The following is an 18703-nucleotide window of genomic DNA, read 5'->3' on the forward strand; positions in this document are numbered from 1 at the left end:
TGTACAGTTATTACAGTATTGTGTAGAAAATGAAAATATTAAATTCTGCTTGATAAACACATAGAATGTGATCTGAGAGTAAACAGGTTATTTACATTGCTTGTTAAACTAAAGTGACCTTCTGATTTAAAAAAAAAAAAGTCCCAATAGTACATACGTAGAAAAAATGTAATCATAAATTGAGATTCAACACAATTCTTTCATGCTTCTCAAAGAGAAATTAAAATATGAGGTTTGTAAACTACTGTATTTGTGAAGGACTGAAGTGTGAGGCTATCTAAAACTACCATTGAGTGTACTTCAGTAATGTGTTAGTGACTTAGAAAACCACAATATTACATTATTGCACATCAGCATCTTCATAATGTCCAAGACCTCAAATCTTTCACTGCTGTACCAAAATAATGTTCTGTCCTCCAAGGAAACCCTCAAAAAAACACTACATTATCTCCAAAAGGAGACATTTTTACTAATTTTCGTGTTTGTTCTGTGATGAACTATTTTTAAAAAATATTTTAAAGGAGCCTTTAGATAGCACTAAGTGGGCTTTAAATGAGCAATAGACCCAAAAAAAGACTTGCAGTTAAATTGTTTATTTTCAAAACTACCCACCATCAAAGGAAAACAGAAAAATCAAAGTATTATAAACTGAAATCAACAGAGTATTAATGCACAATAAAATACAAGTAACAATCAATGTAGCAACAGACAATAATTATACTGATTCATTAAATATGCAGTTTACTTTAAGTTTCATTTTATCCCGACATTCCAGTGAAAAGTTCCATATCATCCCTAAACTGAAAAATAAATATAAAGGGTTCTTTTGCCAAAATTAAATCTTCAGTTTCAACTGCATCGATGATGTCCTGGAGAGCTCGGCTTTGGTCCTCCTCCTCCATCTCCAGAAAATGGGGCTCAGACACGGCACCTCTGAACAACTGTCTATGTTGGGCAACCATTTTACTGCAGTGTGGAGGTCCCTTTTTATTAGTGGTTCCTTTAGATAAAGACCACAAAGAGAATTAAACAAAACATGTATTTCTACATGCCTATTTAAATAATATTAGATATTACATACAGTATATACCTCCTCACTGCTCTGGGTCTCATTCACACTCTCCAGTGCCCCTTTAGTGAACGCCTTTGTCCTGTAAGAAATATTCACGTTAGCCAGAGAGAGAGAGAGAGAGAGAGGAGATACCTTTCAACAGCAAAATTCTCCAACAGAATGAAGCACCACCACCTCCTGATCAAGGGTAAATCACACTGCCATGCAGATGGAAAAAACAAAGTACATTAAAACCAGTAACAGATATTAACAAATAATCAGAGACATAAGTGAAAGCTTACAGCTGTGAAGTCAAATGGCATCCAAGACAAGGTGCAGAGCATACTGTGGAGCACACAAAAGAATTATCTTAAATTAATATTTAATCTATTTGCATACAGTACAGTGCACACTCTACTTATTGCAATTTATTTATAGTGATTCTAAAGAATTCCCAACCTAAAAATAAGTTTCTTTGATTTTCTCACCATCAACATGAATACTCCACAATCCACTGACCCAACCAACTGCTGTGGAAGATTCTGAAATTGAAATGGATTCATATCACCTACTGCAAGTTACAAAAGAATGTCCATTACTTGTAGTCCTCTCAATGACATTCCTATAAACTAACCTTGTTTTTAATTAGTATCCATGTGCCTGAAGATATTCGTTTTGTCATGTTACTGTAACAAAAACAAACAAACAAGTCTTACACATACAAATGTAAATATCCAATATGTGCTGATATTTAGGTAGAGTAAGAAAATCTTGATGTAAGCAGAATATAAGCACAACTTCTTAAAGTAGGCATGTGTTATCAATATTAGTGTGACGGCATTTTGCATATACGGGTTGGAAAATGGATGGATGGATGGATAACTTAAATATTTATAATATACACTTGAATTAAATAAAATATTGTAGTCTGGCAGTAGGGGCAGTGATAATGCTGTGATGGTCTGCAGTCTAAACCACATCTGTGGATGGCAAAACCTAAAATGTGTAACAGTATAAATTGTTATAATGTAGAATACCGAGTTAAAAGTATACAGTATGTACCAGTACTGGACATACATTAAAATAAACTCTCAAATGAATTTACCTTCATGGAGAACTGCCTTCTTGAAATGACTCTTCAAATGCTTTTTTAATTTTTCCAGTTTGGAGGGCTTAAAAACATTACCACTACAAAAAGGACAATGGAACAAGGTGCAACATCTGTTGCATTGAGTCAGCAGTGGTACTGACACTCCCAATTGAATAGTTATGTGTTTCTATAAAAATGACAAAAAAGCAGGATAGCTTTAGCAAGTTTAAATTCTGTATCTACAGTAATCACTCACAATACTAAATAACTGTTTTAATCAAGCAATCAAATTTGAATTATTTTGTGCATTTTACAATTAGTATTGTCACAAAGCAGCTTTAACTATTTCCAGGCCATAAACCTGGAGACAAAAATCTTGGTGTCAGTACCAGATTATAATTGAACAAAATAAAAAATGGTCTGTTTTGTTTTACACAAATTAAAAATAACATAGCAAGTTTAAAAAGAAAAGACAAAGGACAAATAGGAATGCAGATTCATTGTAAATTTTACTTATTGGACTGACTAAGCAAATATATTTTTATCCTAGATTTGAAGGCTGACAGACTGTCAGAATCTCAAACCACTTTGGCAGGGTTGTTCCTAAAACAGTGTGCTTTACAAACTACTGTTTTATTTCCAGCTACAGCTTTTTTTTTTATTCTAGAGACAACAAGATATTCCACTTCCTGTAAGAGTGATTGTAAGGAATTAAAAGGTAACTCAAATATTGAGATCCTTAACTATGCAAAGTGATACATGTGATCACCAGTACCTAATAATTCAATACAAAATACAAAATTTGCAGAAAGAAAATGTAAAGAAAGCAAAACAGGGGTGATATATACTGTTCATATTTCCTGGCTCTTGTAAGCTCTTCAGCCGCTGTATTTTGAACTAAATTAAGTCTGTTATCAGCCACAAAGCCTTATAGTGATCCATGTAGAAGTAATAAAAGCACGGATAAGTTATTCAGCATCATGGAATGCTAACATAATCTAAGTTTTGCAATATTTCTTAAGTAAAATGAAGACTACTCTAGATACATGTTTAGTATGTGTATCAAATGAAAGATCATCATTTTCATTGTAGATATATCCAAGTTTAGAATTAGTGCATTGTGAGTGATAGGGGTGCCATCAACAGACATGTTACATTCAGACTGACATTTTAGCAGCTTTCAACCAATGACTAGCACTTCTGTTTTTAGAATTCAACAAATGAAAATTTCAAGGAATCTACTTTCTAACAGGTAAACCTCTATTTTAGAACACTGAGATGGTTCATGTAGTTGATCAGATGAATATCATGGTCTATAGTATCAAATGTGGCACTTACTGTAGATGTAATACTATGGGCCTAAAATGCAACCTTCGTCAGTGGAGTGCAAATCATTGAATACTTTGACTAAAGCAGTACCTGGGTGAAAATGTTACAAGAGATTACTTTTATTTGCAAAAATATAGAGAACCACTTACCTACACCTTTCTCTAAATTTCAGAAATACAAGAAAGATTAGAAAATTGGTCTATAATTTGATAGATCACAGTTAAAAAGATTTCTTTTTTTACATTAAGAAGAGGTTATTAGCCAGTATAAATAATGTAGGTACACATCCAAGATTTAAAAACTAATTTATAATACTTAAATGTGGCTTACCAAAGAGAAAGAAAAAGATCTTTCACAAATGTAGTAAGAAAATGAAGGAAGATTTAGACTTGTTAACTAATGCACCAAATTCTGAACATTCAATTTGGGCAAAGGATTTTAATTTCTCAGCTTTCTTAAAAGCAACATCATTTGACACTACTTCACTGGCTAAATAAGAAAACATAATTTATTATAAAGTGGTGTAGAATTTTGAAGCTTATACCTAGATTACTTTCTCATTTGAAGACTTAATGTTCACTTCTTAACCGAATAGGAATATGTTTGTTTCATTTTCATTAAAAAGTCGCCCACCCCCAAAAAAGAAAATAATTAAAAGTTAAATAAACACTACGTTAACATTCGTTAGGAAATGAATGGATGGATGAATACAATTTATAAAATATATTACAAACAACAAAACGAAACTTAAAAGATCTTAATTTAGGTTAAATATCGTCTTAAAGTATTGGGAATTTTCCGTTCATCAAGAACATAGACTGAACTTTGAGCAAAATGCATTTTTATCGTATTTTGCTGACAATGCAACATTAAGTGTCGATTTCTCCAGTTTTTACGAGGCAAACCACCGTAACCAGTGTTGCAGTCATTAACAATTAGCTCGCCAGCCAAAGATTACATACATGTAAACGTAAAGTTAACTTTTCAAACTGTTCTGAAAAACGTTTTGCAAAATGTACAGGTTTATAATTATATTAAGAATAACAGTAGTAATAATAATAATAATAACAACAACAACAACAATAATACCGTGCTGTTTTCTGTCATATTTTGTTCGTGCTCAAAATGCTGCGCTCGTGCTAAAAACTAAGACTTGTGTTCGATAAATGGAGGCGTTGTTTTCGCCTTGCCTAGAAATGGTAACGTCACTTCCGGGTCTAAAACTGCGGGTCTACAACTGCGGGTCTGAAACTGCGGTGACGTATGGTGCTGTGGCTCTGCAAGTGGATGCTTCTCACTAAATGAGACATCATTCCCTTCTGAATAAGCCTGCTTATTTTAGAACAGGATTGTCTTGTCAAAGCTCCCAAATGATACATGTTCAATATTTATGAAAATTGAAAAATACTGCCTATGAAAAGACACGTGTAGAAAATGTATTAAAACAGCCTATTATAACTCTCAAGTAAATTAAAGTTGCCAGGTGGGATCAACCTAGGTAATAGTCTACATGAAATAATTAGTAATTCTGGATGTATTATGCAGAGCGGTAGATAATGAACTTTGGGCTTTGCAAATTTACATACGTTTTAAATTTGGAGGGCTGATTCTCACCCACTTACCTGACTTGTGGACATTCAGAGTTTGCATATTCACGTAGTAACCACTAGAAGAACATTTTTGGATTGGAATATAAGTGAATTTACAAAAAAACATCCCTTAATACAAAAGTGACAATGACGTTAACCCTAGAAACATTAAATCAGTAACCTTAACTTGAATCACTGGGAAATTAATGGAAGCAATTATTAAACTAAAGGTCGATCAGCACGTATTACACAAGTGTATTAATAAATAGTCAACATGGGTTTAGAAAGATTATTTGAGCAATTTGTTACAATTCTGTGATGAAGCAACAAAAGAATATGATCTGAGTGGTGCATTTTCACTTTTTTTAATTTGACTTTCAAAAGCCTTTGATGAGGTAACACACAGGAGGCTAGTGATCAAACTAAATGAAGTGGAGATTCAATGTGGAGTACATAGATGAGGGCATAACTCGCTTTATACAAATGGTTTATGGTGTAAGGATCTTTATCCAAATTATAAGAGATTGATGTTTATCAATAACATTGATAAAGGAGCTTCTGTTCATTTTAATCACTGCAAAATGGCAATCTGCTCAATGCATCTGCATTAGCGTGACTTTTTCCAGGTCTAAACATGATTTTATATTCATATTCATTCATTTTATATTCATTGGATTTAATAAAATAATTCATCAATAACACGTGGGTGTGTGTCATCATTAATCCCATCCTCATCGCCAATATTTATGTTACATCTAATGGTGAGAATAGTGATGACACACACCCACTGATACTGTTATTAATGAATTATTTTATTAAACCCAATATTAAGTGAACAAGGTCTTAATCTCTTACAGTGCACGCTTTCATTACAACTTCCTGCCTCTCATATCAAACAAACTACCACTGACTCCAGATTAACATAGCAGACCCCCTAGTAATATCAACTGGAACTGCAGATGGCTTACTTACGTCTGTGCCGGATACCACACTGCAAGAACACTAACAAATGTGAGTGTGCTAGAGCTGTTCTGCAAGAAAGACTGGTTCACAATCAGCCCACGGTGCTAAGAGGGACTGATCAAAGGCTACGGGGAACATATAATTACATTTATTTCTGCTAAAGTTGGAGTAAACAGACATTGAGTTAGTTTTTGCATGTTCTATTGGGCATTGAATGACTTTCCTTAATACACAAATTAAATATGACAGTTCTGTTGCTTATTGAAGTCACTACTGTTAGGTCTTAATAGAAGGTCTAATAACATTAACTGAGAAATGTAAATTATGCAGAAAATCAAACAGGTCCAATTTTTCCACAGCACCATTCCTTGATGTGTATTTTTTAAACCAAGGAAATTCCAAAAGACTAGAAACTACTGTGTGTAAAAACTGTAACTGAGGTGACACTGTAGGCCGGTACACTTAGTATACATGAAGAGTCACATGAACGAAAGCAAATATAAAAGACAAGATAGAAAAAGATCTATAGCTGAGCTTTGTTATGAAGAAAGCAATCAAAACGATGTCATGAAATATCAATTAAGCAGAATTTCAAAAAGTTTTTGATATTTTGACTTCAGCAGAGGCCAGACATCAAACTACAAGTGCCAGAGATTTAGGATGCACTGTCAACATGGCTGTATGATTGAACTAAACACAGAAAAAGTGTTATACAAAAAGCATTTTCTGAATTAGGTTATATAAATACTTCCTTGTTTTCATTTAAAAACAGATTTTAAAGTGAAACGATTTCCATTCACACTGGCATTTTTGCATTATTTACAAAAGAATCCCTGTAAACATTGAACGCAAGTGACGCAGACCTTAACTTACACTGCGCATGTGTGTATCTGCGGAAACCTCCTTGAAGGGACTGAGCAGTGAAAAATACAGAGCTCTGGGCAACTCCTATTCCCATGCGCTTTATACACTTTCAAAACTGTCGGCACACACATTCCATGCATTCATGACATAGAAAAAGAAAGTAGTTCTTTAAGGATCAGGAGTGAATTGCCCCATGTCACGTTAATGTGCTGCTTACAGCTGAAAATAACTGCCTTCAGAGCTGGCGGCAGTCGTCTTGTCATGAAATAAAAAAGTCTCAGATGTTAAAGCGACATTTTAAATAAAGGTGTTTATTCATGAGAGGATTGATTATAACATTTGTAAAACTGACTCAATAGAGGAAATAAGTAAATAAATAGACAGCCAAATAAATAAATGTGTGCACTCATATCTTCGCTTTCTGGATCATGCCTTCGTGTTTCTCTCTCTCTGTTCAGCAATATTGTGAAGAAAATTGGATAACGGAAGAAAGGTGGAAAGGGTAGGCAGTGGGAGATGTGAAAGGTTTCTGTTTCACTTGCTTGTTTAATCATTTTATGGTTTGCCTCCAAAGTCCTGCTTCTTTTTTGTACTCCAATGTTTGGATTATAATAAATTCTTTCTGTTCTTTATTATTTTGTGGTTATCTTTGCATTCACAGGTTTCAAGGGATGTTGACGGCACCCAGTTCAGGCCACAAGATTAGTCGGATGTTAGTTAAATGACTTCACCCAAAAATTATAATTTTTGTATCAGTTACTTACCCCAAGTTGTTTATAGAGATGGTCAAGGAAAATGTTGAATCACATATTTTGGTGGGGAACAGACATTACAAAGTTTCTGATACAATAAGCTTCAAGTAGGAACCAGAAAGAGCAACTGCAAATATTACAACATCAAGGAAAAAAATCTGAGGTTATTTGTGTTGTGTAATTAACTCATCAGTTATCCAGACTTATGCTCACAACATCCAAAACAAATGCAGTTTGGGTAAAATATTGTTAAATCAATACTGGAAAATGAGAGTAATGCCTGAAAATGAAGCTTCTGATTTGAAGTCAAGGCTCTTGACCAGTGAAGGCACTTGTGAGAGGGTTTTAACTCAAAAGCTCAAACTTGCTGGAATGCGCTTCACTTTTATGCACAGCTAACTGTGCTATCTGTCTAAGGATTGAAATCTAGATAATCAATGTAGGCCTCAGTGATAATGCAACACACATGTCTCTGTTGTGTGCCATTTGGTATGGGGGTCATAAAAGCAATGTTAATGTTTATGATGTGCCATCTGTTGGAATGATAAATGCAATGCATTTTATGACTAAAAATACTTGTGATGCACAAACGTTTGGAATGACAGAGACATACCAACAGGACGGAGACACGCAGACAGACACACAGACACTTATTCTTTTATTAAGGTGGATTATTGTCCAGTTTGGGTTGTTCATTTACTGGAAAATGCCCTTCTACTAGAAAAAGTGGGTTCAGAAAATAGAATAAAGTAATACACTTTTAATACAGCCATTTTTTAAAGTAATTTCCAAAGGTCTGAAGGTAACAGTTTGTATTAAATACACATTTGAGCTGTCTAAGAAGGATATCAAACTTGTATATTTTTTCCACATAAATGAAAACTGAAACACTCATCACATTTGAAAGACGAGCTTAAACAACTATATACTGAAACACTTTACAACAACAGGAGGCTCATTCAATACATTATATTTTTAAAATAAATTGCTAAGACATTGTCAATTTAGACTCAAAGTGATTTATCTGTAAACAAATTTTATTTTTTTCCTTCTATCTGCTCAAAGTATGAATTTAACATCAGCTAGCCTGTGTGGCTTTAATAAAAAACATGTATATTTAATTAGCCATATGGATTGTTTTTCATGAAATTTAAACCTGCTGTTTTGTGTAGCTATACCATCTGGGCTATTGGGTATGTCTAGTAAAATTTGTACATGGTTTTGCACTTAATTTGAGCCTGAAGCAATTACAGGTTTATGTACACGCTTGTTCCATTAATCTGAGTTTTATTTTAAAGCAATTTCATGTCACCAGCAATGAGAAACTAACAGGATTCTAGCAATAAACTGATCAAGTTTCAGAATGATCATTCTATTTCATTTAGGACTATGTATTTAATGTTCCTGCTTGGTGCTTCTTTTGTTTTTTTATTATTACATCCAAAACGATACAGGAATCTTAACAGCCATTCCAACTCAACTAATTTGTGCCCTCCAATTAAACAGAAACTGATATCTGTTAGCGTTTCAAAAACCACTAAGTGTCAGTGCTTCACTGGGCCAGTCAAAGTGACAAAGAGGACCAATATGTAATCTTTTGGTAGAAAAACACTTCTGCACAGACTGAAGTCATAGTAGACAGTTTTCTTAATGCAGTAATTGAAATACTATTTGCCATTTCTGAATAAGTTTGGCAGCACTAGCGTCGAGGCCACAGGAATGCTAATTTAATGAATAAAATGATAATGATATATACACAATCTGAATCATAAGTGGAATAAACACACTGTAATTTTAACTGATGTTTGAGAAGCATTGTATAAAGTAGCCACCAGCTACACATGCATAAAGGTAGAAATTCCTTTCTGGGAAGTGACTAAAAAAAAGTAAAATTTGCTTGTAAGACAACTACTCAAGCAAAGAATATGATATTAAGTGTACTTAAGCTTCAAAAGTACAAGTAAATGTAGAATTTCTCTGTATTTTACATATATAGTCAAACATTGTTCTTACACACCTAAAGTAATTCAGGGTACCCCCTTTTACGTGTGAGTTGTTTTATAATCACTGAAGTATGAGCCAAGTTACCACAACTTGACGCGGTGACATTCAGCATGTGTGCGGACATCTTAGTGATTGTATCTTTATTCAGTGGTGTAGACATGAACAGGAGAGGCGTGCAGACTTCCTCTGCTTTAAGAAGTTGCCAATCCGCACCTGAAAACCACTTCAAAAAGGGAATTTTAAAAACCTAATTACAAATCATTTCAATGGGAAACATTTTTAAGTATCCCCTGGCCACAAAAATGGCCCCCATTTTTTTGTTAAAATAACACCTAACTTTATGTAAAATAATAGAATTAGCTTAACAATTCATTACATAATGTTTAGTTATGTGCTTTGCCTACTGTACTTTATCACTTCTACTTTCACATTCAAAGGAATGGCATTTCAATATACAGTATCAGAGTAAAAGTGGCCATTTGCATTAGAAAATGTAGTAGATAGATAGATAGATAGATAGATAGATAGATAGATAGATAGATAGATAGATAGATATTTTATTAATCCCAAGGGGAAATTCACATACTCCAGCAGCAGTATGCTGATAAAAAGCAATATTAAATTAAAGAGTGATAAAATGCAGGTAAAACAGACAATAACTTTGTATAATATTAATGTTTACCCCCCCGGGTGGAACTGAAGAGTCGCATAGTGTGGGGGAGGAAAGATCTCCTCAGTCTGTCAGTGGAGCAGGACAGTGACAAAAGTCTGTCACTGAAGATACTCCTCTGCCTGGAGATGATCCTGTTAAGTGGATGCAGTGGATTCTTCATGATTGACAGGAGTTTGCCTAGTGCCCGTCGCTCTGCCACAGATGTTAAACTGTCCAACTTTACTCCTACAATAGAGCCTGCCTTCTTAACAAGTTTGTCCAGGCGTGAGGCATCTTTCATCTTTATGCTGCCTCCCCAGCACACCACCGCGTAGAAGAGGGCACTCGCCAAAACCGTCTGGTAGAACATCTGCAGCATCTTACTGCAGATGTTGAAGGATGCCAACCTTCTCAGAAAGTATAGTCTGCTCTGACCTTTCTTACATAGAGCATCAGTATTGGCAGACCAGTCCAATTTGTCATCCAGCTGCACTCCCAGATATTTAAAGGTCTGCACCCTCTGCACACAGTCACCTCTGATGATCACAGGGGCCATGAGGGGCCTGGGCCTCCTAAAATCCACCACCAGTTCCTTGGTTTTGCTGGTGTTAAGGTGTAAGTGGTTTGAGTCGCACCATTTGACAAAGTCTTTGATTAGCTTCCTGTACTCCTCCTCCTGCCCACTCCTGATGCAGCCAACAATAGCAGTGTCATCAGCGAACTTTTGCACGTGGCAGGACTCCGAGTCATATTGGAAGTCTGATGTATATAGATTGAACAGGACCGGAGAAAGTACAGTCCCCTGCGGCGCCCCTGTATTGCTGAACACAATGTCAGACCTGCAGTTCCCAAGACGCACATATTGAGGTCGGTCAATCCATGCCACAAGGTGTGAGTCTACTCCCATCTCAGTCAGCTTGTCTCTAAGGAGCAGAGGTTGGATGGTGTTGAAGGCGCTAAAGAAGTCCAGAAACATAATTCTTACAACACCACTGCCTCTGTCCAGGTGGGAGAGGGATCGGTGTAGCATATAGATGATGGCATCCTCCGCTCCCACCTTCTCCTGGTATGCGAACTGCAGAGGGCGTGGTGGACCTGTGGCCTCAGGAGGTGAAGCAGCAGCCGCTCCATGGTCTTCATCAGATGTGACGTCAGAGCAACAGGCCAGAAGTCATTCAGCTCACTAGGACGTGATACCTTTGGAACTGGGGTGATACAAGATGTCCCCTGTTCCAGGCTCAAGTTGAAGATGCGCTGTAGAGGACTCCCCAGTTCCAACGCACAGGCCTTCAGCAGTGAAGTAAAAGAGAAAGTAGACTAAAAATATTCTCAAAACAGTATCTCTACTTTGTTAATATGCAACAGTGACTTTGGGAATAATGTCTATGCTAAGTACAGTCTAACATTGAAGGCCATTTCTCTTATTTTGTCCCGTAACTTTATGGTCCCACTTTAATCTTTCTTTGATGGATCATCTTTCACAGATCCTGTGTGTCCAAAGCCTCTCAGACATTTGGGCCCCCTGTCATTATATGGTATCATGCAGGATGTATATGTATATATCCAGTATATTTTATAGAATGAACTGCTTTGCAGGAAGGATAAAAAAATAAACAGAAGATTTATTTTTGTTCAAAGAAGAAAACTTTACCTCATGATGAATAATGTGATTCCTAAAAAATAATTACATTTTTTTTTCTTGAAATCAAAAATGCAAAAATGAATGGAAGAGAATAAGTAATAAGGAAAAGTACACCACAGACACAAAAGAAAAATATCATCATGCTCAGTACAGGGCTCAATCACATCTGAAGAAAATACTATGAAAATTACACTTTACTGAAGAGCCATTGTGTCCTGCCTTCTAGATTTTGGGTTAAGAGTGGACACACAAACCTATTAAGAATTTAATTTGTTCTGTTGTGGCCAGGGAGAACATCTTCATTAGGAAGAATGAACTGCTGGTAGTCTTATTTAATTACTAGCCAAAGTACCTTATGATGCCGGTATAAACAAACAGGGAAAATCCTCCACCTGAGGTAACACACTGCTGCTGTCTCTTGAGAATTGTAGTCCCTGTGTTGGCACTGGATTTTGGGTTGCTTCCCTCCCATTATAAACCCTCTTCCTGATATGACATATAGCCTACATTCTAAGTCAGACCAGCGACAAGGTACATGCATACTTTTGTGAAAATCAGTTCTGGATGATGAGCAGACAAACAAACAGACAAACCAACATCTGAATAGCTTACAATGGGACTTATCTTGAGAGTATTAAGTCTTAGGGGGCCCAAAGAAAATTACTCCTTAGAAAAACTCCTTTTGGTTACTGGTGTGATGGGAACAATAATGTTGCTAACATTTTTAATAAAGTATTGAACATAATTCAAAGTCAATTAAAATGTTAAACTAGCATTATATTTTATGAAACCTTCAAATTTCAAAATTGCCTCATATTCCAAAATGATTACCAAGGACTGGTGAAACCCTTTTTTAGTTTCATATTTAAATAAATGTGACAGGAGATGCCCAATATGCAAAATATGTTGTTTGATATATAGAGTAAAGATTAAGATGCAGTCTACATGCATAAGCACATAAATAGCCAAAACGCGCCGAAAAAGGCTGGTACACTAGACCACCAAGTGCTAGACCACTATATACTTCGAGCGCCCAGTGGTTATACTGAAGGCAGCTTTCCACTCATCCTCCCTTTGTATATGGATGAGAGTATTGGTACTCCTCCAATTAAGCTTGGTAAAAACAGACTGTGTCTGTGTGTTGTCTGTGACCAACGTTCATAATGAGATAAGGAGGTTTTATTTAGCTCTATTTAATCAATGCAAAGAAGCAATGACCGGTCTTTCTTTTGAACAAAGAGGAGCCCAGCACCCTTCTCCTGGAGAGAGATGTTTCTTTTTTTAGTAGCAGTAAGAATTAAGAACTCAGATTAAATGTTTGGGTGCCAACTTGGCCACCCCGTTTACTATGATAATGGTTTTAAGCTAACTAAAAACTGTGCAAAGGCCGTCGGCTATTATGACATCGCAAGCTTAAGGTTGTCAGGCTTGTCTTTAGACTTAGGCTAGTCATATTCCAACTGAGCCGTCACCTTCCCAGAGTGCCCTGTGCCCTACAGCTCCTGTACCGGAAGGGTGGAGTTAGTTGCCCTCACTGGGTGGCTTCTCTGAGCTGTGGGTGGAAAAGGAGACAAGGTGGATAGCAATTGTGCGTCTTGGTGTCCCAGGGTGGTGGTGCTTACCTTTGACAAGTCTGGAAGGTGACTTTCTGATACACATGCATGCCAACATATATTTTAACGCTCCATCAGGTACTTCTTTCCAAAATGTTATGTTTAATAAATTTGAACTACACTGGTCACAAAACCTCCACAACAAACAAAGTAACAACTGAACATCAATCAGTGTCATTTTTAAATGACTTGAATTGTAATCTGCTGTTGTTGAAAGCTATAGGGGCAACCCATGCCTGTTTGGCCTCCTTTTTTTTATTAATTTTATTGTAATCATTCCATACCGATCAATCAATTTTTGCAAAAAGTAGGATTGAGAACAAGTCAACCCCCACCCCTCCAGCTTTAACTACTGAGACCACAATGGGGAGCTACTGGGCCCCAAACCTCAGACCCAATACCAACCAACCCAGTTGTGGGTTCAAATAAAGTATTTTATTACACAAATAAATCACCACACCTGCAAAAGCAACCAAACCACAATTCTAAACAAGTGTCTCTCCTTTCCATTCTCTTGTTGAGTGTCGCCCACTGCCTTCCAACTCTGACTACTCCATGTGAGGCGGCGGGTTCCTTTTAAACATCCTCTAACAGCACCTAGAGACCCCGACAGGGCTGCACTTTTGGACTCCAACTCCCGTGTACCCCTGCAGGTGTCCAAACTAGGATGCCTCAAGAGGACTACTGCCACCTGTCATATTGGGGTTGGAACTGCTCCTGGCCTCCAGCTTCCACTGTTCCATCCTTTATATACCTCTGAACGTCAAAAAGTCATTTTCCCATCCAGTTAACATACCCATTCGTCCTTCATGGGAGGTACACTACATAACATTGAAAAGTGCTGTTACAGATCATGATTTAATGTAGCCTACTAACGCATGCAATTACATTCTAACATAGCTGTTATTTTTTTATATGACTCACTGTTACAAAAATATTTGCTAAACAAAAATGTAATAAGTTAACTAAGAATTTAAAATCTCCCATAACTTTCAAATCACACAACTATGTCATTGAACACAAGTGATTTTTTTTGCCAAGCTTAAGTTTTTCACCTTGTCATGTTCTTAAATTACACAACAGTGTATTTGAAAAGAGCACCTTGGGGGATGTTCAGATTTTGACATTATATTTTGGAAATTGTAATCAGATATGGGCAATATCCTGAAGATCTTGCTTAACGCTTTGAATTAATGTGAGAAAATATCTACTGGATCATAAATTCAGCTCTCAGTCTGCTTTGCCTTTGAAGCTTTCCAAACGAGACTGTCCACATTGCCCCATTACATATTTAATCATTTGTTTCCGTATTCATTTCTCTTACTGTAAGGGCCATTCCTAGAAACGTATTGTTACATTTACTTATGTATTTACTTAACTAGATTAGAATGTTAGTTTAACATAACTACATATATAAAGGAAGATTCTCTTTTATTCTCTGTAAGCTAATGGATCATTCCTACTAAAGTCTGATGTAACAGTAGAATAAGTTCAGATAGAAAGGCAGATTATTTGTAAATGGGAAGATATTGAGACAGACACATCATTAACATGAAGTGATTTTTTTGCATGTGATATGGATTTTTTCTTTTATTTTTCTCTTGAATTTGTATGAACTGTTTATACTTTGAAATTCCCTAAAGGTTTAAAAATGAAGATCCTCTGACTGTCGATTTTTTTGTGTATGTGTCATACTCAGCGCTTGAATTTTTGGAAACATTGAATAAACGCAAATACAGTACTACCAACTTCATCTTTAACAAACATAACATGTCAGTAATGTGCAGCCCAAACAATAGGACCATCTTCATTTTACATACAGTGGTGTGAAAAACTATTTGCCCCCTTCCTGATTTCTTATTCTTTTGCATGTTTGTCACACAAAATGTTTCTGATCATCAAACACATTTAACCATTAGTCAAATATAACACAAGTAAACACAAAATGCAGTTTTTCAATGATGGTTTTTATTATTTAGGGAGAAAAAAATCCAAACCTACATGGCCCTGTGTGAAAAAGTAATTGCCCCCTTGTTAAAAAATCACCTAACTGTGGTGTATCACACCTGAGTTCAATTTCCGTAGCCACCCCCAGGCCTGATTACTGCCACACCTGTTTCAATCAAGAATTCACTTAAATAGGAGCTGCCTGACACAGAGAAGTAGACCAAAAGCACCTCAAAATCTAGACATCATGCCAAGATCCAAAGAAATTCAGGAACAAATGAGAACAGAAGTAATTGAGATCTATCAGTTTGGTAAAGGTTATAAAGCCATTTCTAAAGCTTTGGGACTCCAGAGAACCACAGTGAGAGCCATTATTCACAAATGGCAAAAACATGGAACAGTGGTGAACCTTCCCAGGAGTGGCCGACCAAAATTACCCCAAGAGCGCAGAGATGACTCATCCGAGAGGTCACAAAGACCCCAGGACAACGTCTAAAGAACTGCAGGCCTCACTTGCCTCAATTAAGGTCAGTGTTCACGACTCCACCATAAGAAAGAGACTGGGCAAAACGGCCTGCATGGCAGATTTCCAAGATGCAAACCAATGTTAAGCAAAAGAACATTAGGGCTCATCTCAATTTTGTTAAGAAACATCTCAATGATTGCCAAGACTTTTGGGAAAATACCTTGTGGACTGATGAGACAAAAGTTGAACTTTTGGAAGGCAAATGTCCCGTTACATCTGGCGTAAAAGGAACACAGCATTTCAGAAAAGAACATCATACCAACAGTAAAATATGGTGGTGGTAGTGTGATAGTCTGGGGTTGTTTTGCTGCTTCAGGACCTGGAAGGCTTGCTGTGATAGATGGAACCATGAATTCTATTGTCTACCAAAAAATCCTGAAGGAGAATGTTCGGCCATCTGTTCGTCAACTCAAGCTGAAGCGATCTTGGGTGCTGCAACAGGACAATGACCCAAAACACAACAGCAAATCCACCTCTGAATGGCTGAAGAAAAATAAAATGAAGACTTTGGAGTGGCCTAGTCAAAGTCCTGACCTGAATCCAATTGAGATGCTATGGCATGACCTTAAAAAGGCGGTTCATGCTAGAAAACCCTCAAATAAAGCTAAATTACAACAATTCTGCAAAGATGAGTGGGCCAAAATTCCTCCAGAGCGCTGTAAAAGACTCATTGCAAGTTATCGCAAACGCTTGATTGCAGTTATTGCTGCTAAGGGTGGCCCAACCAGTTATTAGGTTCAGGGGGCAGTTACTTTTTCACACAGGGCCATGTAGGTTTGGATTTTTTCTCCCTAAATAATAAAACCATCATTTAAAAACTGCATTTTGTGTTTACTTGTGTTATATTTGACTAATGGTTAAATGTGTTTGATGATCAGAAACATTTTGTGTGACAAACATGCAAAAGAATAAGAAATCAGGAAGGGGGCAAATAGTTTTTCACACCACTGTACATTCCCATTTATAATGGCCTTCTCTAAACATAACCTTTTGACAATTATAAATTTACTGTCATATTCTGCATTAACCTAGAATTATTTTTGTTCTTGCGTGATCACTTATATTTCAAACGAGCCAAGACCTCAGCAAATGTTTATCAGATGAAAACTGCACTTCCGAAATGTTAAGAGAACTAAAGCGAATGCGCGTACTGCAACCCATGCTTCATTGACACACATGACTGTTTGTGCTAAGGTTTCAGTTTAGTGAGATCCCAAAACAGGATCACAAAGTTATTTTGCAACCTTTTTCATTTGTGCCACGGAAGGCAATGCTGTGCTTTGGGATGTGGGTATTTATATAAAGAACAGAGTTGCCTCCAAGAGCTGGAATACCCAAGCTACATTCATATACAGAGTGTTGATCTCTGGACTATCTACCTCCATCCAAGGTTATTATAGTTAACAAAAACTAAAATCAGAACTGAAACTATTATTAAAAAAACATTTTTGTAAACTAAAATAAAATAATTAACAAAACCAAAATGAAAAACTAAAACTAAACAAAACTATTAAAGTAGCTGGAAAGACTAACTGAAATAAAATAGTAATTCACTAAAATAATTTTAGTTTTCGTTTTTGAATGAATATTCTTGCTGTTAGTTTTTAACCCTTGTAACTTTTAACTCTAAAACTGGACATCATCCACCACGAGCCGCCCGCACATACTCATCCATTGAACGTCCGCTAGTGACGGAGGGTGGGTGTTCACACACCATTTGCGGTGACATAGTGAGCTGAATACGTGTGTAAAGCATGTGGAATAGAAAATGATTTATGTGCCGCCTTTCTTTGCACTAGTTGTATATCAAAATGTAATTCAGATGCCTGAAATTGGAATGTGCATGTCAACAAAATCTTTACCGTATAGACAGAAAAATCACGAGTGAGTAATGTTTCAGTTTATTTCTCCGGTGCCTGCTTTTTGCTGACAGCAATTCAACTGCCACTTTGCACACGAAGTATAGAGAAAGTATAGTAATCATGAAAAAAATTTGTCCTCGAGATTTTGATGAATCTTGACGTTTTAGACCTCCCCGAGTCTGAAAATTCAGTTTTTTTGAATTACATATGTGTGTGTGTAAACACGATAACTCAAAAACGCAACTAGATTGATGGATGAAATTTGGCATTTGTTACACCAGAATTGTAGATCTGTATTAACGTTTGGGCCAAATCTGTTAACTGGAAGTGGTACTTTACCTGAACCACGTACTTGATTTTTTTTTATTCATGCAGCTGCAGAGTCACATTTATTTAACTTTACTTTTATAATAATTGTTCAATATATTATTAATTTGATTTGTTGTTGATGGTTCTTTATTGTACATAATATAAAAATATAATAAAAAACAAAAAAAATTATAATATAAAAATATAACAACGAAGCGATACAAACATTGTAAAATTTCTGAGTTGGCAATGTCTCTACTGAACTACAGATAGGTAGGCGATGAGAGTCTGCCAAGTGATAAAAAGCTAAACATACTATGTGTTTTTTTATTCATGCTATATTTATTAAGTTATCTTTTTTAGTTAATATTCACAGCTCAAAATACCTGAGATTGTGAGAATAATCCAGTCGCAGAATTATGTTTTAAAGTATCTGTCCCTATTTCTCTCAAAATAGATCGCTGAAATCATCATATTCTTTTTGTTCTTAACATCAGCCATATCATACAT

At 36.1% G+C, this 18703-nt stretch overlaps 1 long non-coding RNA gene across 3 annotated transcripts; it reads right to left on the reverse strand.

Moving 5' to 3' along the window:
- Positions 1-947: 947 nt before the first annotated feature.
- Positions 948-4596, reverse strand: LOC120515889. Of its 3 annotated transcripts, none has more exons than XR_005630722.1 (6): positions 4560-4596; positions 2157-2328; positions 1686-1737; positions 1540-1593; positions 1091-1151; positions 948-1000 (listed from the first exon to the last, which is right to left on the reverse strand). It is a non-coding gene; the product is annotated as an uncharacterized LOC120515889 (long non-coding RNA). The 3 variants fall into 3 exon arrangements; XR_005630723.1 differs by lacking the exon at positions 4560-4596 and adding an exon at positions 3801-4093; XR_005630721.1 differs by lacking the exon at positions 4560-4596 and having other exon boundaries at positions 2157-3307.
- Positions 4597-18703: the final 14107 nt, after the last annotated feature.

This window comes from Polypterus senegalus, chromosome 15 (assembly GCF_016835505.1).
Source record: "Polypterus senegalus isolate Bchr_013 chromosome 15, ASM1683550v1, whole genome shotgun sequence".
NCBI lineage: Eukaryota > Metazoa > Chordata > Cladistia > Polypteriformes > Polypteridae > Polypterus > Polypterus senegalus.